This window comes from Lissotriton vulgaris, unplaced genomic scaffold, assembly GCF_964263255.1.
Source record: "Lissotriton vulgaris unplaced genomic scaffold, aLisVul1.2 SCAFFOLD_699, whole genome shotgun sequence".
Taxonomy (NCBI): Eukaryota; Metazoa; Chordata; class Amphibia; order Caudata; family Salamandridae; genus Lissotriton; species Lissotriton vulgaris.
Window position 1 is genome coordinate 412,483 of NW_028240948.1, and position 27,780 is coordinate 440,262.

Below are 27,780 nucleotides of genomic sequence, written 5' to 3' on the forward strand. Positions count from 1 at the left end.
CAGCATACCAGGTGTTTTCTTCAAGTATTTTTGGATAAAGCTTTGAATCTGTAAGTACTTAAAAAAGTCGCGTGGAGATAACTGGATTTTATTCCTAATATCACTATAGGGTAAAACTACTCCGTCCTCCACCATATCACCCAGCCCATAGACACCTTTGCTTTGCCAACTGTGCATAACGTAATCCTGAAAGACACTAGGAAACATTCGAGTGGCTTTAAAAGGCGTATATAGATTCATATTTGGAATAGCTAATTTCCTCCTGATCAACCGCCAGATAGTGCATGCAGCGATCAAAACTTTAAAGCGAGATCTCTTGTAATAGCTAGGTTCGAGGACCTCAAGTAAAATACCCTTTGTAGCAGACCCCAGCCCGATCTCAAAAATAGTAGGACGATTACATATTGGTACATTCGCTTTATCTCCACATAGCAACACGCCCATTGCTTGTAACATTGCTGCCCAATAGTACATAACGAAACTGGGAACCGACTAGCCCCCTCGATCACGGGGAAGACGCATCCATTTAGCTGCCCGACGTGTGCACCTATAACCCCACAAAAACCTGTAACAAACCCTATCTGCCTTTGTCAAACTTGTTTGGGAAAACAAAAGAGGGATGGTCCTAAACGGGTATAAAAACTTAGGAAGGACTAACATTTTAATGACACTGCAACGTCCATATAAAGATAGATGCAGGCTATCAAGTCGCTCTAATTTAGTGTTTACTTCATCTATCACCGGTAGGATATTTAGATCCGGAATGCTATCCACTGCGGAGATTATACACACCCCTAAATACGTGGATTCGGGAACAACTGGGGCATCAGAAATTACCATACCAGGTGTCTGGACCACCTGGGTCTTTGAGACATTGAGCTTATAGCCAGATACTGCCCCGAAGTGCCCTGCTAATTCCTTGAGTTCCCTAAACGCAGATGGGACGTCTGATGTTATAACGACTATATCATCTGCATACGCTAACAGATTATACGACGTATTGCCAGCTCTTATCGGTACTATACTCTGATTAGCCTCGATTTTAGAAAGAAAGGGGTCTATATACAGGGCAAACAGCAGGGGTGAACAGGGACACCCCTGTCGCGTGCCTCTAGTGATGGGAAAAAAAACTTGTCTGCTGTCCAGAAATACGAAGTTGCGCTCTTGGAGAGAAATACATCACACAGATCGCCTGTATAAATTCTTTTGGAAATCTCTTCCACTTCAGGACTGCCCACAAGAACCCCCAGGAGACCCTGTCGAACGCCTTCTCGGCGTCCAACAGGATCAACCCGAGGGGAGAGTTTGTAGCATGGGCCCAGTCCAGTAATGCAATGGAACGTCTGACATGATCAGCTGTGTCCCGGCCCGGTATGAATCCATGCTGATGTACAGAGACCAGCAGAGTGATCACCTGCACGAGTCGGCCTGCCATTATTTTTGAGTAAATTTTCGAGTCGCTGTTGATTAGAGAGATCGGCCTAAATGAGGATGGTAACAACTCAGGTTTGCCCTTTTTTTTTTTTAAACAACCCTATGGCTGCATTTTGCCATAATTCCGACACTATACTCCTCTGGGCTGCTCTTAATACCTTAAGGAAAAACTGCCCAATTTCAGCTACAAAAAAACCTTATAAAATTTTAATGGGACTGCATCTGGGCCACTAGCCTTACCATTAGCCACAGATTTTACAGTGTGCTCGACCTCATCCCGTTAAATCGGGGTGGCCGGAAATTCAGCCTGTTCGGGAGAAATAACAGCGGTCTCAACATCTGCCAAAAAGTCTTCCGCTGCCCTCTCTGTATTAAGCCCAGAAGTATCTTCTCGATATAAAGAAGAGTAAAAATCCAGAAACACTTGGTTAACCTTTTCCTGAGTATCCTGTTTTATTCTGCGTTCGTCTTGGATTTTTACAACCTGACTCTGAATACTTCGCTGGCGGAGTCTTTTGGCAAGGACTCTGCCAGAGTTCTCCCCAAACTCAAACATCTCTGTCCGATATTGTAAATACTTCGACGCTAGGTCCTGACCAAAAGACTCCAACAGCCGGGCTTTAAGAATCGCTACCTTTTGTTGGCAGGGCACTATATCATTTCCATCCTTAATATTTAAAGTTAGTTCAATTTCTGCCTCCCTAAGCTCTTTAACCCCAATGCGCATCTGCTCTTGTTCTAAATTCCACCTATAAGAGGAGAAGCTTTTAGTCTCGCCCCGTAGTCCAGCTTTCATCGTGTCCCAAACCACTTGGTCTGTGGCTGACCCCCTATTAATATTCAGAAATTGAGCGACCCATTTTTTAATGTGTAAGCAGTACCCCTCTTCAAATAGTAGCTTCCTTTCAAACGTCCAGTCCCTAGGTGGTTTCCTAATACGTGGCCAAGGACATTCAGCAATCAATGGATTATAGTCAGAAAGGAGCCGTGGTAAACCGAGAAAAACAGTGGGAGCTGCCACCTGTTTTGACAAAAAAACATAATCTAACCTAACATTTTTCTTATGAGGTATAGAATAGAACAAAAATCCATCCTCTGTTTTATTATGCAGAAACCATAAATCTACAAGACCATGCTCCTGAAGAAGAACCTGAAGAGCTTTGAATACTTTTGGCTTTCTCCCCACATAATTATGAGCGCTGGCAAGATCAAAATCACTTAAAATATTGATATTCATATCTCCACAGAGAAGAAGTGGACTAGGCCAGGCTGCCAATTCAACATCTAAATATTTGAACACATCAGGATCAGCTTTCGACCCATATACATTACAGATTGTTAACAATTTGCCGCCTATACACAATTCCGCTATGGCCCACCTACCCATTCTATCCCCCAATGTCCTTTTACATAGACCTACGCCACGCTTCATGAATATAAGGACCCCTCTAATCATAGATGTCTGTTTAGAACAAACTAAAACCTTGAACCCAGGCAGCCTTAAGCACTCCAGCTTCCCCCTTGGTAAATGTGTCTCCTGTATACAAAGTATATCTACCCGCATAGAATTGACAATTTTAGAGAAAAGAGCCCGCTTTTTGGCATCGTTAAGGCCACAAATATTCCAGGTGCCTATAACAAGTTTATCCTGCCCCATCAAAACAAAGAAAAATCAAGCATAAATAAGCTTTCCTCAGCCTAAGTGATGTACCGTAGTACCTACCTACCATATCTGAAAGACACGTTAGTGATAGATTCCTTACCTTAGAATATCCCCAGGCGTCAGACTGGATCCGGAAAGTTTTGCGTAGCAGTACCTTTGCGCGTCGGTAGGCGTCTGCGGGTCCGTCGTGGGCGCCGTGATGACGTTGTCGGAGTACTTAGGCGCCGCCTCCGCGTGCTGACGTCAGTTCTTCTTTTTTCCGCGCCAGCCAGCGCAGATCTGGAAAGAGCAGTTCCCTAGTCACTTTTTGACTAACTTTTAGTGATCTTTTGATCCAATTCGAAGTCTGTACGACTCCGACGATGCCTGTAGGGATGCCCGGATTCAAGCATTGCGATGAGTGCGACCGTACCATGTCGGTCACAGATCCCCACCGCCTGTGCCTGACGTGTTTGGGCGTCAACCGTGACGACGAAGCCTGCCCCGACTGTCGGGCCCTTTCGAGGAAGGCCAGGCGGGAGCGGTCCCGCAGGCGACTCGAACTCTGGCAGTCGGCCCCGCGCCGTGTGAGATCCTGGTCCTGGTCCCACGGGAGGTCGAGGGACAGGTCGCGGGGACGGAGCCGTCACAGCTCCGGGAGTAGGCACCACTCCTCCGGGTCCAAGTCGTCAGGTAAGAAGCATAAGAAGTCAAAAAGACATCATCGCTCTTCTGACTCCCCAAAGACGCTCGCACGATGCTGCCGGGGGTTCGGGTGACACCGCCCACGCGGCTCCTCGGGAGTCGTGGGCGCCGCGTTCGGCCCCATACCCCCCGGTCCCTGGGCTGAACGCGACGCCGGAGGAGATTGAGCGTTTCCTTTCTCCTCCGACGGGTTCCGCGGCGCCTTCGGGCCCAGCGAACCCGTCTGGGGGCCCTAGTGGGTCGGGGGCTTCGACCCAGACGCCGTTATGTGCTTCGGCCCTGACGCCGCCGACGCTTTCGGGCCCGGCGCCGCAGGGCCCCACGATCCCGACACCGCCGGTGCCCTCGGGCCCGGCGCCGTAGGGTACAGCCGCCCCGGCGCCTTCGGGCCCGGCGCCACAGGACGCCGCTGGACCTTCCTCGGGCGATGGATCGTCACTGGTGGACCTTACGACCACCCCCCCGGCGTCGGTCCGTGTAGTGTCCCCTCCGGCGCCGTCCTCGGGTGGCGCCGTCCCCGATGCCTCCTTTCATTCGGTTCCGATGTCGGGACGACGCCTATCGGCGCCGATCCCGACGCCGTTTGGAGATTTTAGTTTCTATGAACCGACCTCATTCAATTACGACCCTGAATCTCAGGAGATGAGGGATGAGGAGGATTGGGAGGAATCTGAGGACCCTCTGGCCAGAGAGTGCCAGTCTAACATGGACTGGACAGGAGACCTTGGGGAGGCCAGTGGCCTGGACACCTCTCCAGACACTGGATTTGTCTCTCCTCCACCGTGGCTTTGGAGGAGGGAGCTACATATGGTGTGGTGTTGATGAGGGCTGCCAAGGCCTTGAGCTCCCCGTCGCGGCCGTGAGGACTAACCTCCTCACTGAGGTCCTTAGGCCGCAGTCATGCTCCATGGAGCCTCTGCGGCCGTTTAATGAGGCCTTGACAGACGTTCTTTTGGGCACTTGGTCCAGGCCCACTACAGGTTCGCCTGTAGATAGGAACGTGGCCAGACGCCGGCCCCGGGCGACCCATGTTTCCTGTCCTCCCACCCCACCCCGAGAGTCTGGTCATCCAGGCCTCCTAACTCCCAGACCGCCTTCCCGACGGCCCTGCCGGACAGGGAGTCCAAGAGGTACGAGAACTATGGTAAGAAGATCTTCTCGTCCCTTAGCTTGGGACTGCGGTCTTCCAACACTGCATGCCTCTTGGGCGTTACACCCACTCTCTGTGGGAAACAGTGGCGGAAGTGCTGCCAGAGTGTCCGTTGGAGGTACGGGCCAAACTCGGCCAAGCCCTTGTGGAGGGCCGGGACGCAGCCAATTATTCAATCTGGTGTGGACTGGATTCTACTGACTCGCTGGGCAGAGCGGTGGCGGTACGACGCCACGCCTGGCCAATTTTTCGGCAGACGTCCAAAACACCCTCATGGACATGCCGTTCGATGGCCGTCGCCTCTTTGGCGACAAGGCAGACCACGCGCTTGAGCGCTTTAAGGACTCCAGGGCTACGGCCAAGTCCTTGGGCCTCTCGGCCCCTCGCCAGCAAATGGGTGCCTTTCACTCCTTTCAGGGCCAAGGAAGGGGCGTCCCCACACGTGCTGCCAGCCACTCGCCGCAAACTGTCGTCCAGCACGGCGACGGCCGTGGAAACCGCCGTGGAGGCGGTCGGGGAAACAAGCGTAGTCAGTCCACATCTGCCTCCGCAGCATCCGCCTCTAAACCCTCCTAGTCCGTGCTTTTCGGCCCATGAGACGCCAATGGGAGGCAGGGTTCGCCATCACCACTCTCACTGGCGCACAGTCACTTCGGACAGGTGGGTGCTGCAGATCGTCCGAAGGGGCTACTCCCTCCCCTTCGAGACGACCCCTCAAGCCATGCCACCGCAACTCCACCGCGTATTGGGGGATCATTTGCGGCTCCTGCAGGAGGAAGTTTCGGCCCTCTTGGCGTAGGGGGCCATCAAGCGCGTTCCTGGGCCAGAAGTAGGTCGTGGTTGCTACTCCCACTACTTCCTGGTACCCAAGAAGGGCAAAGGTGGCCTACGCCCTATCTTGGATCTGAGGAACGTCAACGGCTTCCTCCGGAAGGAGAAGTTCAAAATGCTGACACTGGCTCAGGTCTTGGCTGCCCTAGACCCAGGAGACTGGATGGTAGCGATGGACTTGCAGGACGCGTATTTCCACATCCCCGTCCTGCCGGCGTTACCTGCGGTTCACGGTAGGGCTCGAGCATTTTCAGTTTACCGTGCTCCCCTTCGGCCTTACCAGCGCCCCACGGGTGTTCACGAAGGTGAGGACGGTGGTCGCAGCTCATCTGGGCAGGTTAGGGGTCTCAGTCTTCCCCTACCTAGACGACTGGTTGTTGAAGGCGGGCTCGCCCCAGACAGTCGTCAGCCACCTCCAGACTACGGCGGATCTCCTGCACCAGCTAGGGTTTTCCATCAATGTGCCGAAGTCACACCTGTGTCCCTCTTAGAAGCTCCTCTTCATCGGAACGGTTCTCGACTCGGCGCAGTTTCTGGTTTATCCGCCCGAACAGCGGGTTCGGGATATTCAGGCCCTGATTCCGATCTTCGGGCCGTTATCCCGAGTTTCGGTCAGGCTGACGCTGCGGCTTCTGGGGCTGATGGCCTCCCGCATCCTTCTGGTGCATCACGCACGGTGGCGGATGCGGGCTCTGCAGTGGGACCTGAAGTTTCAGTGGGCCCAGCACCGGGGCAACCTGTCCGACCATGTCCTTATCTCGGAGGGCACTGCGAGACAGCTGCAGTGGTGGCTCACGGACCGCGGTTGGGTCAACGGCAGATCCCTCTCACTTCCCCAACCGGAGCACGTAGTTGTGACGGACGCGTCCCTCCAGGGCTGGGGAGGCCACTTGGGAGAGGCGGAGATCAGAGGACTCTGGTCTCTGGCGGAGTCCTGGCTCCATATCAATCTGTTGGAGCTGCGGGCGATTCGTCTGGCACTGAAAGCATTCCTCCCGTCTGTCTGAAGGAGTGCAGTGCAGGTGTTCACGGACAACACCACCGCCATGTGGTACTGCAACAAACAGGGCAGAGTGGGGCCGTGGACCCTTTGCCAGGAGGCTCGGCGTCTCTGGCAATGGCTGGAACATCAGGGCGTGACTCTGGTGGTTCAACACCTGGCCGGTTCTCTGAACGCCAGGGCGGACGAACTCAGCCGTCGGTGCTCGGTGGATCACGAATGGCGTCTGAACTCTGACGTGGCGCAAGGCCTCTTTCTGCGATGGGGAGAGCCTTGGTTAGATCTATTCGCCACCGAAGTGAACGCGCAAAGTCATCAGTTCTGCGCTTTGGAATTTCCAAGGCGGCACTCGCTCGGAGACGCTTTTCGTCGCAAGTGGAGCTGCGGTCTGTTGTACGCCTTTCCACCTATACCACTTCTGCCCAGAGTGCTGAAGAAGATCAAGCGCGACCGGGCACAAGTCATCCTTGTGGCTCCGGACTGGGCACGAAGGTACTGGTATCCCGAGCTACTCAGTATGTCAGTCGATCCCCTGGTTCGTCTGCCTCTTCAGGAGGACCTTCTGTCGCAGCAGCAGGGGACGGTCCTCCACCCGAACCTGTCCAGTCTCCACCTCCATGCTTGGAGATTGAGCGGCGACAGTTGAGGCCATTTGACTTTGAATCGCACACAACAGTTCCGGGTGGATGATCAACTCTTTGTTGGGTACGCAGGCGCTAAGAAAGAGAAAGCGGTGTACAAACGGACCATCTCTCGGTGGATTATCTTGTGCATCCAGGCGTGTTACTCCTTGGCTAAGAAGGAACCCCCTGTTGGGCTGAGGGCTCATTCCACTCGAGCCATGGCCACTAGTACTGCCTTGGGCCGAGGTGTGCCCTTGCAGGACATTTGCCAGGGAGCTACGTGGGCCTCGCTGCACACGTTTGCAAGACACTACTGCCTGTACAGTCAAGTCCTCCAGGACGGCTACTTTGGCCGTTCCGTCCTCCAGGACTTATTGGTGTGATTATTGGTTCGCAGACCCACCACCACGGGGATGGTATTGCTGGGGTATCTATTCTAAGGTAAGGAATCGATCACTAACGTGTCTCTTTCAGATGCACAAGTTACTACTTGTGTAACGATATATCTGTAAGAGACATTAGTTAGTGATAGATTCCTTACCGACCCACCCATCCTCCCCGTTCTGCGAACCGATATCTAGGGTTAAGGACATCCCCTTTCAGGGCCCTAGTTTCTTGGCACCAGTGTTGGTTTTTGTCATGGCTCTGCGCTTCTGGCGCGGAAAAGCTGTGGCTAAGAACTGACGTCAGCACGCGGAGGCGGCATCTAAGTATTCCGACGACGTCAGCACGGCGCCGACGACGGACGCGGAGCCGCAGACGACGCCTACCGGCGCGCAAGGGTACTGCTACGCAAAACTTTCCGGATCCAGTCTGACGCCTGGGGATATTCTAAGGTAAGGAATCTATCACTAACTAATGTCTCTTACAGATATATCATTACACAAGTAGTAACTTGTGCTCTATGAACAATCTGTACTGCCAATTCTGCAAAATGAGTCTTATATTCTTTTGATTTTATAGCCTCCCCGCTCTCCCACCCCCACCCCTTGCCACACCCTACAACTCCCCCCCACCCCACGCCCCCTCCCTCCCCAACCACCCAGAATGAGGCTTAAGGACACAGTCCTCAGCGATGTTGAGGTGCAACAACCGTTCCCCCACCCCATCAAATTCCCTATCACTCATATGGCACTCTCTTACCCCACTCTCAAACCCAATTGTTACTCCTCTTGACAGGATTAGCTTACTTTTGGATACCAAATCCTTGATCCAAAATCCCTAGAAACTATACATTGCATAGCAACAGAGAAACACAACCTATACATTTCCCTAAATAAAAAAAATGGACTAAGAAAAGAAGTTTCTCCTACTCTACCTATGCATATGAAACAATTACAATTTACATCATTGTCTCCTGAGCGATTGACTTTACCAAGAGAGCAGAGTACCCAATTATATCGTGAAACATATATCGAAAAGTACATATCCTTGTAAAGAGAGATACACTAATTGATACTTCAATAGATAACAAAAGCAGTGATTAACCCTACCCTCCACCCGATATTTCAAGCGCATTACATAAAATAACAGGTTATAAGTTCCCGATATCAAGATCCAATACTAGATAACCTTTTTTTAGCATTTTTTAACACTTTTTTGCATTTTTTTCCAGACCTTTTAAGTAGTCCTGCGCCATCCTACTAGATGTAAAAAACCTTGTTTGACCATTAATAATGACCTTTAGTTTGGAGGGATTGAGCAGAAAAACCTGGGCTCCTATTCCTTGAAAAGGAGCAAATAATTTCCGCATTTGCCATCGTTCATTGACAGTCGTCGGGCAGAAGTCCGGACGAACAAAAAACTCACACCCCATACCAATTTGTTTTTTTCCCGGCCTTGCTAAATCAAAAAGAGCTTCTTGCAGCAAACAATTATTCAAACAAATTAAGATTGCCATTGGGTATGAGTTTTGGTCACCCTGTCTTTCTCTCCCACGCTGTCGCGCCACAAACGGGAACCTATGGGCACGGATTACTTCCTTTTCCCAGTTCTATGTAGTCAGTTCTGGAAATGCCTCCTTGAATAGCTGGACTACAAACTTACGTGTATCTGCCCCCTCTCTTGTTTCTGCAATTCCTAATACGCGTAAATTATTACGGCGTGCTCTATTCTCTAGGTTCCGTGAGCTTTCAGTCCACGTCGACCTTTGATTTCTGTAAGGACTCTACCGCAGTTTGTTGCTTCGCTAGGGTATCTTCTGCAGAGGATACTCTCTCCTCTACTTCCACCACACGTGATGTTACTTCCGCACATGTTTTTATTAACCGCCGCACAGTATTCTGTAGTTTCCTTACAGCGCCTTGCGTTCACTGTCCCTCAATTTTTGTTTCACTTCGGTGCATCATAAGTCTTCTAGATCAGGCCAAGCGTGATTGAATCCTCTTCCAGCTCTTCATTCAGGTTAATCTGTGCTAAAGGCTGTACTCGATCACGCTGTACTCCTTCACTAATATCCTTTGTTTTTTTCACCGTGTCCTGGGACAGAAACTATTAAGGGTCATCTCCTTCATCATCCGGGAGATCCCCCCCAGTCCCCAAGATTGTTGGCACTATCCAATTTGTGTTCCTAGTCAGACAAGGTCGTTAAGTCCGACATTTAGTAAAATTTTCCATTGGTCTCGGATTCGAGCCCCTTATCCAATACCAGAGTAGATGGTTCATTATTCGAACCGGACTGAGATGTAGCATCTTCTACAGCCATTGCCGGAGTGATTGCCTCTGTCGAAACCGGATTCCCTTTTATCGCTGGCGAGCCCTCTTTTCTACCAGCTCCCACGACGTTATTTTTGTCGGTATACTCCTGACTCAGCTCTGAGTTCTCTTTCGACCTGGCACCCCGCCTTTTATCGCAAATTGCTGCAACTGTTTTTAGTTTGATAGGTGTCTCCCGAGTCTGGTGGGCTGCAGAATCTCTATAATGACTCTGTATAGCTCCTAGTGCACCTTGCCCCCCTTGCACTTGTATTTGTGGAGCAGCTACTGATCCAGGCTGCATTTTCACATCAGCGCAAGCTATAGACGACTTGCAGACAGCCCCTCTTGTTTTAATATCATTGCTGATTCTATCGGCAGGAGTGCTCTGCTCCCCGCTAATTGAGGTCCCATCCGGTGTCTCAGCCGCTGCCCCAACCTTGTTCCTCAGGTTGCCCCTTCCCTTCGGCGCCATCCTTATAAAGAACAAAAAGTCTATTGCTGGTCTCGAATTATTAAGAAAAAGAATTTAAGCCCAGCTCAGAGAGCTCGATATTGGATATATATTCTTTTTAGCCCCTTTTACCTTCAGTACTTCAAAGGCGCCAAAGCACTCTTCTTCTCAGCAGGGATCTTCTGTAGATTACCGTAGATAACCAGGCTGTGGAAATGTTTGCAGCATGAGGAATATCAGGCTTTTCAATCGTTCGACCCGATGAATGAGCCGAGCACCGTACACAGCCTGCTCGCCAAACAACACAGAGGCGAAGGGAAGATAAGCAATAATCCACCACACGGGACCTGGGCAGTCGCTACCTTGAAGCTCTGCACTCTTTTAGTCAAATGCGCATGAAGTTGGGTTCTTATGTCTTTTAATATACCGCTGCCATTCAAATACATACTCCTCTAATAGTAACCTTAAAAGCCTCCCACAATGTTGAAGCCTCATCTACTGTGCCTTTGTTTATTGCAAAGTATTGTATTCAGGCCTCACGGACCGTCGCATCATATATGGGATCAAGAAGTGCCTCTGAACGCAATCTCCATGTAAAGGGACATCTCGCAGTCTTCGGGAAGGCAATGTCAAATCTCACTGGGTTGTGATCCGATAATGTCCTAGCCAGAGGTGCCACATCCACCACCCAGTCCATCATCTCGCCTCCAAGCAACCAATAATCTAGGCGTGAAAAACTTCCATGCAGCGGTGTCGCATGCGTACCCTCTCGCACCTGTGGGTGTTGCACCCTCCAAGCATCATACAAACCAAATTCCTCCATAGCTTGCAAAACACTTATGGCAGCCTTAAGGGTACGGTGAGAAATTGGGCTAGATTTATCCAGCGTCACATCCAAATACGTATTAAGGCCCCCCCCCCCCCCCCCCACCCCCTCCAGATTACAGGAGCAGCAGGCCACTCCCTCAATTTACCACATATACGATCCACACAGGTTGGATCATCCGCAATCGGCCCATACATATTGACAATGGAGACCAGCGTGTTGCACAATTTCCCACACACCATCGCGTACCTCCCATCCTCATATGTGTGCAATGCTTGGAACTCTCTCTTAACTAGTATTAGCACCCCTCTCACATAGGAAGAATATGAAGCGGCCAGTTGAAAACCTGCCCATCTACTTGCTACACTCCGCTCGGTATATTTAGTCCAGTGCGTTTCCTGTATCAGAGCAACTTGTATCATGTGTCGATTTAAATATGCCAATACCTGTCACACTTTTTTAGGAGAATTTAGGCCTCGAACATTCCAGGTTAACAGCTTGCAGTTATCTACCATCACCCATTACACAACCTATAATCCTTAGCGCCCTGTCTGGTCTCAGAGGGGCATCAGTTATGCCATTATAGTACATATCAGCTATGGAACATGTTGATGAGCATAGTGTAGTAAACATAATATGAAACAAAACCAACGAAGACATCCCCTTCCCACTCCCTTCCCACCTCCCACTCCAACTTCCAATCAGGTCGAGACCAGTCCCCCCTCCCCCTCCCCCCCAATACTCCCCCCTCCACCCTCAATACAGTACCCCCAACTATCCATCTCAACATGTAACACGCTCTTGGGGACGAGGCTCAGCAGCGTGTATTCGCACTGCAGTGCGGTTGCCGAAAGTTTCCCGTTTTTTATTCTTCGCCACCCCTGCATTTTCCCAGCAACTTGTAACCCATTGTATTACTCATTCACCCCGCTCAGGACCATCAGTGTACAATTGCAAATGGGTTCGTCCTCCACACCACATCTTCTACTACACATACGTCTGTCATATCTCGCAGATGTCTAGGTCTAGAACCAAAGTGGAATAATATTGTAATGTAGTACAATCATGCATCAGTATGCCTATCATTAGTCTGCATTATCTAATCCTGAGTCCATCGTCGGGTCCTTCACCAGTTTCCTTCGCGATGACATCTTGCAAATGTGCTTGGTGAACTTCAGTGCAGACTTTGCGTCAGTAAAAAAAAATGCGGTTGTTCCTCGAGGGTGATTTTTTATTTTGCCGGGTATAGCATGGCATACGGCACAGACGCTTCTCTCTACAACTTCTTCGCTGGCACAAACTCTCTCCTTGCCGATTGTACTGCAGGTGTGTAGTCTGGGAAAAATGAGTTTATCCCCTTTATAAACTACCGGGTCTTTAGCTCGGGCCTCTCTCAAGATGGCGTCCCTGTTCGCATAGTCTGAGTCGCGCAATGATCGGATGCGGCGGCGCCCCCTGCTTAGGTCTCGGCCCTAGTGAGCGGTGTGCACGTTCCACTATCATCATAGCGGAGAGAGCGGGTGCAAGAAGTTCGCGCAGCATTCCATCTATAAAGGGCGCCATCTTTGATATGGGCGTAGTTTCCGATTGTCCAATAATGCGAACATTGTTACGGCTCAAGCGCGCTTCCAAATCCTCGTTCTTTGCACTTATTACCTCCAGCACCTTTTCCATCTGAAGGAGTTGTGTGCGTGCTTCTGTTTGTGCATCATGTTGATCTGATACGCGATTTTTAAGAGCATCCAATCTGCGCTCGTGCGTGGCCACTTTCATTCTTACCATATCAAGTCCTGTAGCCAAGGCGTCTATCTTACTATCTATTGCCTTAATCCCTGCTCGTAGTTCTAGCAAAATGGACCTGGTGTCATCGTCTGCACCGTCTGTATGTCCTGACGCACTGCGCACATCACTCTGTTCCCCCATACCTTCAGTGGCACAAGTCGACCTCTTATTTTCAATTTGAAGTTTTGCCTGCTTAGGCTCTGATTTGCCCATACTTAGATATTCCACTCCCAGGTGTGCCAGGATATCCATGCAGCCACCAACAATGACGAAATACCGCAGCCGTGTCCTTCCCACCGAAAGATCTCCTCAGCTGCGACAGCACACATGCTTTTCACCACTGTCTCCAGCTCTTAATTGTCTCTGCCTCTCCAGTGCGCTTACTAATAAACCTCTCATGGGTACAGTCGACCGCACCTGACCGCCACGGTATGTCTTCACCCAGTAAATCTTCCTCAACAAATTGTCGGCATGAAGACTGGCTGCTGGCGTATGGAACCGTCCTTTCACAGCTCCGTGGTAAAGCGCCACGTGGTAGCTCCCTCACACTAGGACCTGCAGTCTCGCTAACCCCACCCCCCCGCAATAAAGAGGTCCCCCGCGATATCGGAACGCCCCCTGCCCATTATATGGACCAAGAAGACCGGCGGATAGTGCCCTCCAGGCGTCAAGGGACAGCCCAGCCTCCCTCTACACAGTTAGAGAGCGCAGCCCTATCTGTAGCCTCTTGCGACCTCCACGACGCAGCCCCCACAGGGTGCTACCATACACGGGGTCTCTGCACCCTACTAGAGCCACGCTGCCCAATCATCCAGGCCCAGATCGCTGCAGCGCTCCACTCGCCTCACCAGGCTGGCTCTGCTCTTCTTCGCCTCGGTACCGCGGGTTCCCAAGCCTTCGGTCGTTTCAAGAAGGGTTGCTTCCCAGGCCGTCCGGCCTTATCACTCCCGGCCACCTGGCGCTCGTAGGGGGATGGGGGGGGGGGGGCGGGGCAGTGCGCGCACAGCTCAGGCTCATCAACGGCTGTCCGCCTCGCGAGGGCCCCCCCCCCCCCCGCGTTCAGGAGTCCTCACCACCGTCAATCTGCGCACGTCTCCAGTGTCGGTCGGTGTTATGTTGTGTTTTATCTTTGTGTTGCATACTGCTTTAAGGCTCGTGTTAGGAGCGAGCTATCTCTGGAATGCATTTACATCGTTTATGTTCCACTGTAAGTCAGTTGAAGCCTGACATCAATGCTGTACGGTTGTGCTTCCTGGCACCACCTGTTCTCTACTCTTTTACTTGGAATAAAGGAACTATTGAAGAAACCTTGCCTCCACCTCAAACTTACAATTGGCGACGATCGGGATCTGCATATATATATATTTTTTTCTCTTTATTTATGAAAATTGACGGAAAAGAACACGGATAAAGAAAATTACATTGGAATTACATCAGATCTTGTGGCAATTTTCGTTAAAGCATCTGAAACATATGTATTTGTTTCTATCTTATCTGCCAACTTACTCAAGGTAGGTGAGAAGTCTGCTTCTATGTGGTAACTTGAGCGGTTGGGCGACGCACGCTTGCATCTTTTGGTTGTCTGCCGTATTCCGTGCACGGTCTTCCAGCGGCGCCACCCTCGAGCCACAAACACGAACTCTTGGAACGTCTTCTTGTTGCTTCTTACCCTAGTCACTACGCTGCGTGATGATGCATTCGCGCAAGGTCACGTTGCGTGACCTTGCGTAGCGGCCATCTTGAATTTCGGAAGAAAAAGCTTTCGACAGTTTCTTTCACCAAACGAAGAGGCACTAATTTTCAAAAACAATAGCACTATTAATTCAGAATATTTAGCGACGCATCAATACTTACAAGGAGAACAGGTGAGACTGTCGGGGCACATTATTTTTTTTTTATTTACTGATGTTAGTAAAACGATTTACATAATTAGGTAATTTACTTTTATGGATACTGGAGATCAAAACCAGGGAATTTTGAAAGAAGAAATGGCTCAACAAAGTTTTGTGATTAGTCCCCCTCAACCTTTTTGGGCTACAGGTTCCCAACCTGACATGAAATGGGTGGAATGGAAAGAGTATTTCAACAACTATATTTGTGCTATTGATGAGAATGCAAAAATGAAACCTTAACAAAAGAAAAGGATACTGTTGCATTCTCTGGGACCTAAAGCTTAAAAACTTATTCACGAATGCAAAAAGTAATTAATGCTGACCTAAGTGAATTTGATAATGCCATCGCAGATATGGATAAGTATTTTGCACCTAAAGTGTGTATAGGTGTGGTAAGACACAAATTTTTTCAAAGGAAACAAAAGAAAGAAGAGTTGGTTGATGAATGGTTTGACGACTTAAAAAAACTTGCTATTGACTGTAAGTTTGGGAATTTGCACGATGACCTTATTCGAGACCAATTAGTTATGCACAATGACAACTCACCGATTCAGGATCGTCTTTGGGTAAATGGTGACGCACCTTTAGATGACGTACTTGCTATAATGAGGAAGTCGGAAATGTCAGGGAGGTGTGCTACTGTGGTCAAGGACACGGTAAAAGGAATCGGACAAAGCATCATCTGCTGTTTTCAAGATTCAAGGGACAACAAAAAGTCAGACTAAGCAATTCCAGAACAAGAACTTTAGTCAACCTTTCAGGAATCAAGGAAGAGACAACAAAGTGGATGACAGAAGGTGTTACCGTTGTGGTAGCAAAGAACATATGGCTTACTGCAAGTCGTGTCCTGCCTTGCGGAAAAAATGTAGTGTGTGTGGATTGATAGGCCATTTTAGCAAAATGTGCCGCAGGCGCAGTAATGTCAAATGTATTTGGAATGAAGATGCAAGTGCTAGTGAAAGTGGTGAAGATGAGGATGGTTGTGTGAAAAATGTGAGAGGGAACTATATGCTAAATATCACGGATGAAGCAATGGAAGGTAAACCAATTTGCGAAGTATCTTTAGGTGGCATTAAGGTGAATGTGTATGCTGATTCTGGATCTCCATACACGATCGTTAATGAGGAGGTATGGAGGAAGAAATGTACACATAAAATAGGGGACAAGTTGAATGCCTCAGATGTTAATCCTGTGAGTTACACGGGAAAGAATAGGGTTGTTAGGTTTCAGATGGCTCACCTTCCTCTTTAAAGGTAGAGTAACTAGAGGCAAATTATACATAGCCAAAACTGGACCATCTGTCCTGGGCTGGTATGACCAGAAAAATCTTCACATCATCTTAGACCCTAACAGTAAGGAGAAAGCGTTAGTCTTAGATGAGTGTAGCAAAATAGAAGACATTTTAAAAAGCAGATTCACCAATGTTGTAAGTGGACAGTTAGGCGAGTTGAAAGGTTTTGAGCATAGAATCATGCTCAAGGGCGATGCACAACCTAAAGTCCACAAGGTCAGACCTATTCCCCTGTTAATAAGGGATGAAGTTAAGAAAGAAATTCAAGGTCTATTGGCTAAAGGGGTTATCGAAGAGGTAGATTCTTTAGAGTGGATTAGTCCAGTAGTTGTAGCAAGGAAATCCAATGGCAAAATTCGTTTATGTATTGATTTACGCCATCTTAACAAAAATATTGTGATTGAGCGGTTTTCATTACCTAAAATTAACGAGATGGTTTCTTCCTTAAGGGGGGCAACTTGGTTCTCTACGATAGACCTTTCTGCTGCTTACCACCAGGTAGTTTTGGAACCAGAGTCAAGACATCTAACAGCTTTCATCACGCCGTTTGGTTTTTTCCAATTTATAAGGATGCCATTTGGCCTTGCATCGGGCGCAGCTGTGTTTCAGCGTTTGATGCACAAATTGTTTGGTGATATGGATGGCATTTGTTTTTTCCAGGATGATGTTTTGATTGCAGGTACTGACAAAGAAGACCATGATGCTAAACTCTGGAAGGTTTTTGACACACTTAATTCAGCAGGATTAACTGTGGAGTTATCCAAATGTAAATTTGGTGAGAGAAGCGTCTCTTACCTTGGCCATATCATTAGTGAGGAGGGTGTCAGGCCAAAGGTGTCGCTAATAGAAAGCATTTTTGCTTCGCCTGCACCTGAGTCTAAAGAAGAAATCCAATCCTTTTTGGGAATGGCAGAGTACTGCGCCAAGTTCATTAAGAATTTTGCTTCTAAGGTGTATAATATCAGGTCCTTGTTAAAGAAGAATGTAAAGTTTGAATGGACTAAGGAGTGTGAAAGAGAGTTTGCGGAGATTAAGTGGGAACTGCAAAAAGTAAGCGCCTTATCAAGTTTTGATCCTAATTTGGATTGTCTTTTGACAACTGATGCAAGTGATAAAGGCTTAGGCCCGGTTTTGTCGCAAGTTGGGGAAAATGGTAAAGAAAGGATTATTTTGTTTGCGTCCAGAGCTTTGTCACCAGCAGAAAGCAGATACCCTATTATAGAAAGGGAAGCCTTAGCCTGTGCATGGGCATTAGAGCATTTTTGTGCATTTGTATGGGGTAAGATGGTAAACATCAGGACAGATCATAAACTATTAGTCCACATCTTATCTACTGATGGCACTGCAACCGCTTCTGCTAGGTTGGCAAGGATTTCTATGCGTATGAAGGAATACATATACAGTATCACTTATGATTATTTATCGAGATTGCCCTCTCCATTAGAGGAATGTGTTGATGACCCGTGGGGGAACTTCACTGTGGCGTTTGTACATGATTCAGGGGTTCCGGCCATCAGCAGGGAGGATTGGTTAAGGGAGCATGATATGGACAAGGAGTTAGTGGAAGTTTCAAAGTTTATTTGTCAAGGTTGGCCTAAAGAAAAATTTATGTCAGGCAGTTTGAAATCGTTTTGGGAAGTACGGTCTGAGTTATCATTGGAAAGAGAGAATTTGATGAGGGGGGACAGGATTATTCCACCTGCTGGCTTACGGAAAAGAATCTTACAGATGTGTCACGAGGGACATTTTGGCATAGTAAGAACTAAATTGGCTGTCAAGAATTTGTTTTGGTGGCCGAAGGTTGATAAACAGGTAGAAATTTTTGTAAGGGGTTGTTCAGTTTGCAGTTCAGCAGATAAATCTTTGAATACTTTGAGACCAACGATGAGTGAGGGACTCATTCCTAGTTTTCCTTGGGAGACTATCGCAGTGGACATTTTTGGTCCAATTGGGGATGCGAAAGAATATGGTTTAGTTGCAATTGATCTTTTTACCAAATGGCCTGTGGTTAAATTTGTAGAAAAAGTGGACACTAAAGCCGTTTTAAAGTTTTTGGATAACATTTTTGTAGTGGGGGGATTACCAGTGAATATTCTAACGGATAATGGTGTGTAATTTTTATCCAAAGCTGCCAAAGAGTATTTTGTAAATTGTGGCATCACACATAAAACAACCTCCTTGTACAATCCTAGTGGGAATGGAACGGTAGAACGCTTTAATAGGGTTATTAAAGGCATTCTGCAGGCGGCTAACAAGAAGTTGGATTGGAAGTTGGAAGTACAGAAAGCTGTTTGGTCCTATAAAGTGACTTTGAACAATTGTACGGGTGTGTCCCCTTTTGTAATGATGAGAGGTAGATTACCTAGGTGTAAATTCAATCCGAGTTGGTTATTTAAGGACAGTGTTCAGGAATGGTCAGCTGAGGAGGTGAAAAAGAATCTAGAATTAGTTCATGGCAAAAGCAAAGTGTACTATGAGAAGTGTCATGGCGCAAAGGACATTATAGTGAAAGCTGGAGATTAAGTGAGAATTAGGAAACCTTATAAAGTTGTGAAAGGTGAAAATAAATTTGATTCGCCTAAAATGGTCGTTGAACTCAGTTAGACTAAGTGATGGTAAGGTTTGGAATCTAAAGGATGTTGCTTTTGACATTTGTCAAGATCATGATGAGGAACCACTTGTGAGGAAAAGTTCGGGTGATTTTGATTTGGTTGAAGATTATTTTGAAAATACTGAGTTACAATCTCAGTTAGCGCCTGATGGGTCACTTCCTAAATTAACCACATCGCTGCTGCACATTTTCCCCTCCGGTGCTGAAAGCTTTCGATATACATAGTTTCATGACGAGCTCAGCTCGTCATCAGCACAGCTCCACTGTGCCTCATGACGAGCTGAGCTCTTCATGAGCATGGAAGGGGTTAAGGGAGGGGGAAGTGGTGGTTAGTGATCCCATCTGTCAAGCTGGTGGGTCTTCGCATGGTCTAAGTCAAGCTATGTCTTTACCAAGCCAAGGTGATGTAGAGTACAAAGGTGGAAATGTGACTTCTTGTTCCACTGAAGTTGATGCTAATTCTGTTCCCTGTTTGCCTGGCGCAGAAAGTTCAAAGAGGTTAAGAGTTTTGCCTAGTTGGCTTAAAGATTGTTAGGTAGTTCATGTGGGGTGGTTTGTTCCTTCCTCCTCTCCCTTCTCCCTTCCTATCCTTATTCTTTGTTTTTTTTTTATTGTTCTTTCGTGAGGGGGGGGGGGCTGTGTTATGTTGTGTTTTATCTTTGTGTTGCATACTGCTTTAAGGCTCGTGTTAGGAGCGAGCTATCTCTGGAATGCATTTACATCGTTTATGTTCCACTGTAAGTCAGTTGAAGCCTGACATCAATGCTGTACGGTTGTGCTTCCTGGCACCACCTGTTCTCTACTCTTTTACTTGGAATAAAGGAACTATTGAAGAAACCTTGCCTCCACCTCAATCTTACAGTCGGGGGGGGGGGGGCATCCACAGCCAGCAGCGATACCGTCTGGTGCAGTAGGATCGCCTCCGTCGCTGCTAACATTGGTCTCTCGATCTGCCCCCTAGTTCTGCGCCATTTTCACCCAATCTGCAGCCGTCGCCTCCTTCAAGTCAGCAGTGGCGCTCGGGGCAAAGGACTCGCCACTCCACCAACGTGATACTCAGTCACCGATATGTGTCCCTAGGGGGTCTTCAAGCTTGCAGTGGGTGCCGAAAGGATGGTAATCGGCCGGTATAGGTTCCGGCATGGAGCTCCCTTAGCAGGCAGCCATTCCGCTACGCGCCGTAGCCACGCCCCCTCCCCTTGCGCAGCCTATGGGGCTTCAGAAGGGTTCACTGAGGGCTTCATCCATTTGGTGCACTCCCGCGCAATCTGCGACGAGAGACGTAGCTCAAGAGGTTCCATGGCCTGGTTCACTGCCCTGTATGTGGAATCAACTGCCTGGTAGAAATCATCATCCCAAGGCTGGTAGGACAAGTAATCCAGTCCCTGGTACTGACCCTGGTCCTGCATTACTCTAACAGCTCTCAGCGGCCAGTAGGCAGTCCCTCAAAATGTCAGGAACACTGGTATTATGGGCCACGTACAAAGCATGGGTAAGTTGAAGCTTGGAATGGGCGAAGCCCTGGAGACACAACCTGCCAAATGAATGGGCTATTGTCCCCCGAGAAGAGTGTCTCCGCGGCTCAACGGCTGCCAATACAACCCCACAGGGCGTTCACAAGAAAAAATACGGACCCCAGCTGGGGCGTAAAGAATTGTGGCTTACAGACCCCACAACACAAGGCGTAAAGAATTATGTCACTTACAGACCCCACAACGCAGGAAATAACTCGGGAGACCAGGATTGCAAGGCTCCTCACTGGGCAGCTCTCGTCAGCACTCTATAGTTAGTGCTGGTGCGCGCCTCCTGGGAAGATGCACACAGCGCCCCGTCGCGGTCGGAGGATCCCACCGTAATGAGGGAAATGCAGCGTAAGGTACGTGAAAGCGTCCCGTTGCCAGGGGATCTAAAAAGGAAAAATCTGGGTCCAGCAACAATGCACAGACGATCCCAAAACAGCACAGAATGACTATACAATCGCCCCAAAGCAGAGAGTAAAGAAAAAGTGCCATCTTGCTGCTGAGCAGCGAAGGAAGAGGAAGTACTGAGGTGGGACCAAGTGGAGGCTGCATAGTGGACAGAGTTGATGGACTAATATGTCTGTTTGTTCTACTCACGAGTGTTCATGGGAGTAGTCGTTTTTTGATGGCTTTGAAAATTTGCTGTTGTAAAAAATAAAGTGAAGGAAGAAGATATAATCCGCACCTCCGTGTCCTTATTAGAATTAGAACTTACCAGTACTAAAGCTAGGCAAATTCCCAGTCCTTACCACCTTCCTGTTTTTCCATTAATCCCTATCTAGAGATCTGCTCACCGGTCATACCAGGTTGTGAATGGACTATGAGGGGACATAAAAGCATAAGAAAGAAATTCACATCACCGCTCAAGGGTGGCCCATGTATATAGACAAATTTGTCACTACCACTGCGCTGCCCACCAGCCTACAGTAGTACAGCTTTTGTGTTTTCGGGTCCAGTCTGATGCCTGGAGAACATTCACCAGGTGAGCAATGTGTGGATAAATACAATTCTATGTCAGGACTGGAGGCGAGGATTATGCCTTCTTTCTTCACTTTGCATTAACATAGAAGCAACAAGAAACTCAACAAAAGACTACGTTTCCCATGCACCATATGGAGTGAGTAGTCGAATCAAAATACATGAAACAACCAATCGGAGCTCAAGACCAATGTCCAATCAGAGCCATCCAGCAACTCTTTAGTCCGATGCTACTGTCCTTCCTTCCTCTTTCTTCGCTGCTACGCATCCAGATAAGTGCCTTTCAGTTTTCTTACTGCTTTGCGCTTTGTCTGGTGTTTGATTCCTGCATTGGCTTTGAATTCTTTGTGTTCTTTGATTCAGCGTGAGTGCGCGATGTGCTATTAATGTGCGATGGTCATTTGCATATTATCCGTTACCGGTTTTCATTTATGCTGTTGACAGTTCGTGCACACTGTTTTTCTGCTTGTCAGCGCTGTTGGACGTTGTTTGTGTAACCGTGCGACTTTGAAGTATTTAGTCCCAGCCGCGGGAACGAGTCTCTCGTTCCTACGCGGCTTCCTGCTGGTTGCGCCTGCATTCCTCCCGCCGCAAGGCGGCGTGGGAGGGGGCTGGTTTTGCTCGTCACCATCGGACACTCTACGGGCATTCTGACAACGAGCGCGTGAGTCTGGCGGCAGGTCTGGTATGAGGACGATCGCCCAGAGCGGTCTGTAGAGCGGCTGTGTCTCTTGCGAGCGCTGTTCCTTTCTGTGCACACCCGGTTCACTAGCGTGTAAGGGAAAAGCGAGAGTTGAACACGGATCAAAAACCCCGGGGTGAGGTTCTGAGAGGACGAAGGCCCCCTTGTGAAGGAGTGATTCTACTTCCTTGTTCACAAGGAGGGCATCCTGAGTGGAAAACTGAAAGGGTCTCTGGCTACCTTCTGAACTGGGGAGCCCGTAAACTCTATATGGAAACCCTGCTCTGTCTGGAGGACCCAAGCATTCTGGGTAATAATTCGCCAGGCCTGGTAACAGTCTGCCAATCGCCCCCCTATTTTTTTGAGGGGAAGAAGTGAGAACACTCACCGAAATTAGAGTTGGATGCTCCTGCCTTGAAGCCTCAGCCTTTCCCCCGGCGTCCTCGCGTGGGGTAAAAGTTTCCTAACTTTGACTGATCTTGGAACTGGCTGGAGCCTTGTTGATTATTCTGGTGGTTCGGTCGACCGGTCCCTACCTCGACCGGCCCCCCTGAAAAACACGAGGGAATACCTTCTTTATTGTCGATTGGGCCCTATCCGGGGACGTAAAAGTATTTACGAACTTGCCCAGCTCCTATATAAAATGCTCTCCATACAGGCTCCATGAGCGCCGGCGCTGGCCTCCAAATCCGCTAAGTCTCCGAGCTTCGGATCGATCTTAATCAGGAGTGACCGGCGGCGCTCATTACTCTCTGCGCCCAGCCAGACAAGGTTTCTGGGGATATAATAGAGCCAGATGCCTTGGCCTCCTCGGCCCTATCCAGAATTTTTGTGATAGGCCCAAGGGCGTCCAGGAGCTTATCCTGGCACGCCCTCCATGATCTGTCGATGCCCTTGGTATTGCGTATAAATCTTGGAAGGAAAGGGGACATTTTCCAGGGTCAAGGCAACTTTCCCGTCAAAGGACGGTCGGGGGCACTCCGCCCGAAGGCAGTTGAGGGCTTCCTTTTCCAGAGGGCGAAGAATGTGTTCCGTGCCATACGCAGCCACCTTCTCTGCAGGGACCAACTCCGACGAGTGGGGTGCAGTATGTCGTTGGGTTCCAGCATGTCTGACGTTGCAGGGGCAGGTTGGGAATCCTGAGTGGGCCGGGAAGGAAGCCAGGTTCTAGAGGGGCTGGAAGACAGAACAGGGTCCGCCGCAGAGCTCGGTCGAGCTGGCGGTTGGGAAGGACGGGTGGTCCCAGAAGGACCAGGCTGGCAATATAGGAAAGCCTTCTTGAGGCACTCAAAAGCGTCCACATCAGCACCAGGCTCATGAGGGGGTTTAGCGGGCGGGGGGAGAGCCAGGGTGTCCTGGGGAGGCATGGAAGGAGCTAGCGCGGGGGCTACTCTACGCTCCAGATGCTCAAACACCTGTTTTCAATCTGGCGTGAAAGCCTGTTTTCCAATGGCGAAATAGCCAAATCCACGGTCTTGTACATGGAAGTGTCTACAGCCTCATAAAAGGCATCTCCCCAGGGCGTATCAGCCAAAGGGTCCTCTTCCTCCTGATACTCATCGTAATATTCCACAGTGAGGAAGAGGAAAGGGAAATATCTCTATATATTACTGTAGGCCAACTCACTAGCAGAGGCCCTCAGACCTTGAATCAGGGCAAATTCAGGGAGAGCTGGGTGTCAGACGCAATTCTAGATGGCTATATAGACCACAAATTCAAGGGGTACTAGCCCAAGGGGAAAGAACTGCTGGCAAAACTGTTAAGACTAAATCTCCCCAACTGGTCTGGGAAATTCCCATTTGGCCGGCCTGACGGCCGGTATCTGACCTCTTGTATCAGGCATCAATGAAGAGTATATTGATCCGTGTTCAACTCTCGCTTTTCCCTTACACGCGAGTGAACCGGGTGTACACAGAAAGGAACAGCGCTTGCAAGAGACACAGCCGCTCTACAGACCGCTCTGGACGATCGTCCTCAGACCAGACCTGCCGCCAGACTCACACGCTCGTTGTCAGAATCCCCGTAGAGTGTCCGACGATGACGCGCAAAACCAGCCGCCTCCCACGCCGCCTTGCGGCGGGAGGAATGCAGGCGCTACTAGCAGGAAGCCGCGTAGGAACGAGAGACTCGTTCCCGCGGCTGGGACTAAATACTTCAAAGTCGCACGGTTACACAAACAACGCCCGACAGCGCTGACAAGTAGAAAAAGAGCGCGCACGAACTGTCAACAGCATAAATGAAAACCGGTAACGGAAAATATGCAAATGACCATCGCACATTAATAGCACATCGCGCACTCGCGCTGAATCAAAGAACACAAAGAATTCAAAGCCAGTACAGGAATCAAATACCAGACAAAGCGCAAAGCAGTAAGAAAACTGAAAGGCACTTATCTGGATGTGTAGCAGCGAAGAAAGAGGAAGGAAGGACAGTAGCATCGGACTAAAGAGTTGCTGGATGGCTCTGATTAGACATTGGTCTTAAGCTCTGATTGGTTGTTTCATGTATTTTGATTCGGCTACTTACTCCCTATGGTGTATGGGAAACATACTCTTTTGTTGAGTTTCTTGTGCTGCAATGTTAATAAAATTGAAGAAAGAAGGCATAATCCTCGCCTCCGAGTCCTTAATAGAATTGAAACTTTCTGTTACGTTAGCTAGGAAATTATTCATCGTCCACCAGAAAGAGTGCTACTGAAAATAAGTAACTTGTTTGTTAGCAACACTGTACTGCGTGTTCCGTAGGTGTGGCCTGTTTCTTGTTAGTAGTTCATGTAGCCTTTAAACATTACTTGTGTGGAATTAAGCTAGTATTCTCCATAGTATGTGCCGTGATGTTTTGGAATTCTAACAGTCGTGCACATTTATTTTTGTTTTTTACAACTGGTTTCTGTTGTTCTCTTTTAGGTTTCCAGCACCGTTCGTCTCCAACTTCTCCGTGCATTTTCTGCACACTGGTCAAAATTCATGCAAATAGGCAATCAAGCTGCTACTTCAGATGTTATGCACGAGCACGTAATTAGCACTTGGGTGAAGAAAAGTGGTTGGCACTTAAATGAAGGTGGACAGTTTTCACTTGTTTGGGTAAGGTATTGCTGTTGACTTTGTCTTTTTAATCTTGTGTTGGGATGGATCGGATCTTGAACGCTTTTCATCATGAAACATCTTATGCTTCACATCAAAGAACAAGCTGAGAGCATTAGAGGCCACGTTTCTGTTCATATCCTGGACCAGAACTGCAAGAAATGAACACTGCCAAGATCTGAGTGCTGCAAAGTCACTAAGTGATTTGCAGTCTTAATCTGTACATAATATTTACTATATTAGATTGCTTTAAAATATTGTATTTAAAAAGTTTATCATGTTAAATCGTATGTCTTTATAAATGTCAGTTTGCGACTCAAGTGAAATTGTGCCATCAGCTGAAAGAAATGCAGATTTTTATAAAGTATAAGCATTTACCATTATTGCAGTATTTATGATGAAACCAATACCAATTGTCATTTAACTAAGCATGGTAAAAGCAGTGTCTATTCAGATGTGTATCTGTGTTTGTACGGATCTATTTGTAAGGCACACGCTTGGTTGAAGCAAGCATTTCTCTGATCTTCTGCAATGTGAATCCTCGAAGATCTTACACTATATTAAATTATTCTGTTCTATGGGGAAGTCGTCCGCATTCATACAAACAGTCTGTCATGGTTTCATCATTCGTGGTTTGTAAAGCTGTGCTAGCTGAAAATAAGATTAAGATTCTGATCCATGTGTAATAAGATTTGCCCACCAGTCTGTGGCTAAATAAGCAGCACCAAGTGCATCTTTGGAAAACTAAATGCATTGATTTGTTGCTTGAACTGGATTATATTGCCATGGAGTAAGTAAGATATTGTGTCTCTAGATCACTGGAGCAACGAAGCTACTGGTCTTTAGTTTTCCAACTCTCCACATCCTCAATTTCTGTACTGTTGTAGTGTAAAGCAGCGATGTTAGTACCATAATTTGATTGTGAAATGAAAGATACCAGAAAGTATTTGTTGACATTGATCTTTACGATAAACAATATATTACACCTCAAGATTGGGGGCAAAAGATCCAGGAAAACTCAATTGAGATTGATAATATCATGACACGAAAAAGCTGTCAAAGACATTAGCAAAACATTTTGTTAAAGTAAATGTCACATATGTGTTAATGTTTTGTCTTAAATTGTGTAATTATTTTCAAACATTGTTTTATGAAGGAGGTGGTTCCTGGAAAGAGGATTGTTCAAATTTGATAAGTTAAATATATACTTTATAATTGTATACTTTTTGATATTTTTATGTAAGTCATGTTGCACTAACGGTGAAAGAATTGGTGTTCTTTTAACTTCCACTGTCACTAATGCCACTAAATAAAGGGGATGCATAGAAGTGTTGGCAATCTGTGCTTTTTTTCATGCTGTTAGGGCTTAAATATATACACAACATGTGTCCATTCAATACGCAAGTTCAGAAGAGTAATTAGCTGTCCTTATACTTCTCACATGAAGGACAGGGATGAGGACTGGTGTGTTGTCTGAGGCATTCTCTCCACAGTATAATGTGAAATGCCTTTTCGAAAATTGAGCTGCTTATAAACTAGAGCCCTTTGCATATGTATCACATGCCCAGTTTGTTTCTTCCTTGTTTTTTATTTACTATGGTATTTTTAATGAGTGGTTTGCCAATTATTTTGTGAAGAGCACACAGGCTCCTTAATATCTAGGTTACTCTTGTTCATACGTTATATGAATTCCAGTGCTGGAAGAACAGTCTCATAGAGGCGTCTAGTTGTAGAATTTCCCCCAGGCGTCCGTCTGTATCTTGAGATTTTTTTTCTTCAGCAGTAACCTTGTGCGTCGGGTTGTCAGTCTGCTCCGCATCCAGTGTCCGCATCATGGGTGCCGAGATGATGTTGCGGGACCTATATAGACACCGCCCATGCAAGTTGATGTCATCTCTTTCTTTTTCAGCTCCAACCTAAGCACAGATTTGGGGCACGCTACTCCTCAGTCGTTTTTTGGCTAATTGTTTTCAGCTTTTGTTGACTTCTTTTTCCAATTCTTGTAACGCCTGGTGCGTTGAGAGGTGTACCATCGTTGGACCTCCTTCAAGCCTTGCGGCTCCTGTCATCAGACAATGTCCATGACAGATCCGCACCTCATGTGACTTTGGTGTCTGGACCATGAACACGACCCGAAGTCATGCTACGAGTGCCGGGCCATGAACCTAAAGGCTTTTCGGGGGTGGTCCCAAAAGCTGCTTGAGGCCCGGCGCTAGACTCCACATCGCTCCTGTTCTTGTTTGGGGTGAAGATTTCGAATGGTCACGAAGCCCACACTCTTGCACTCAAAATCGCCAGGGAGGTCTTTGAGTAAGTCAGGTAAACACAAGAAGTCAAAGAAGCACAGGTGTTAGACTCCCGGTCTGCAGGCGCAACGTGGGATCCTGGGCGTCGTTGCTTGAAGTCTCAGGCACCTACTTCAGAGACGGCTCTGTGCCTCCCTGCCTTTCCGGGAGCCGTGGCTTCTTCTGCCCATATTCAAACATTTTATGAGACCTTGTATCTCATCTTTAGGCAGCCTGGCTCTGCTGGCGTGCCTTCCGACCCGGCCGAGTCGATCGGGGGCCCTGGGACTTACACAA

At 48.1% G+C, this 27,780-nt stretch overlaps 1 protein-coding gene across 1 annotated transcript in view; it reads left to right on the top strand.

Moving 5' to 3' along the window:
* LOC147672473 (UDP-N-acetylglucosamine transferase subunit ALG13-like) overlaps positions 1 to 26,526 on the top strand; it is a gene marked incomplete at its 5' end in the record, with an annotated part of 438,517 nt that extends 411,991 nt beyond the window's left edge. Inside the window, one exon of the mRNA XM_086948010.1 lies at positions 25,022 to 26,526. The remainder of the gene's footprint in view (positions 1 to 25,021) is intronic.
* Positions 26,527 to 27,780: the final 1,254 nt, after the last annotated feature.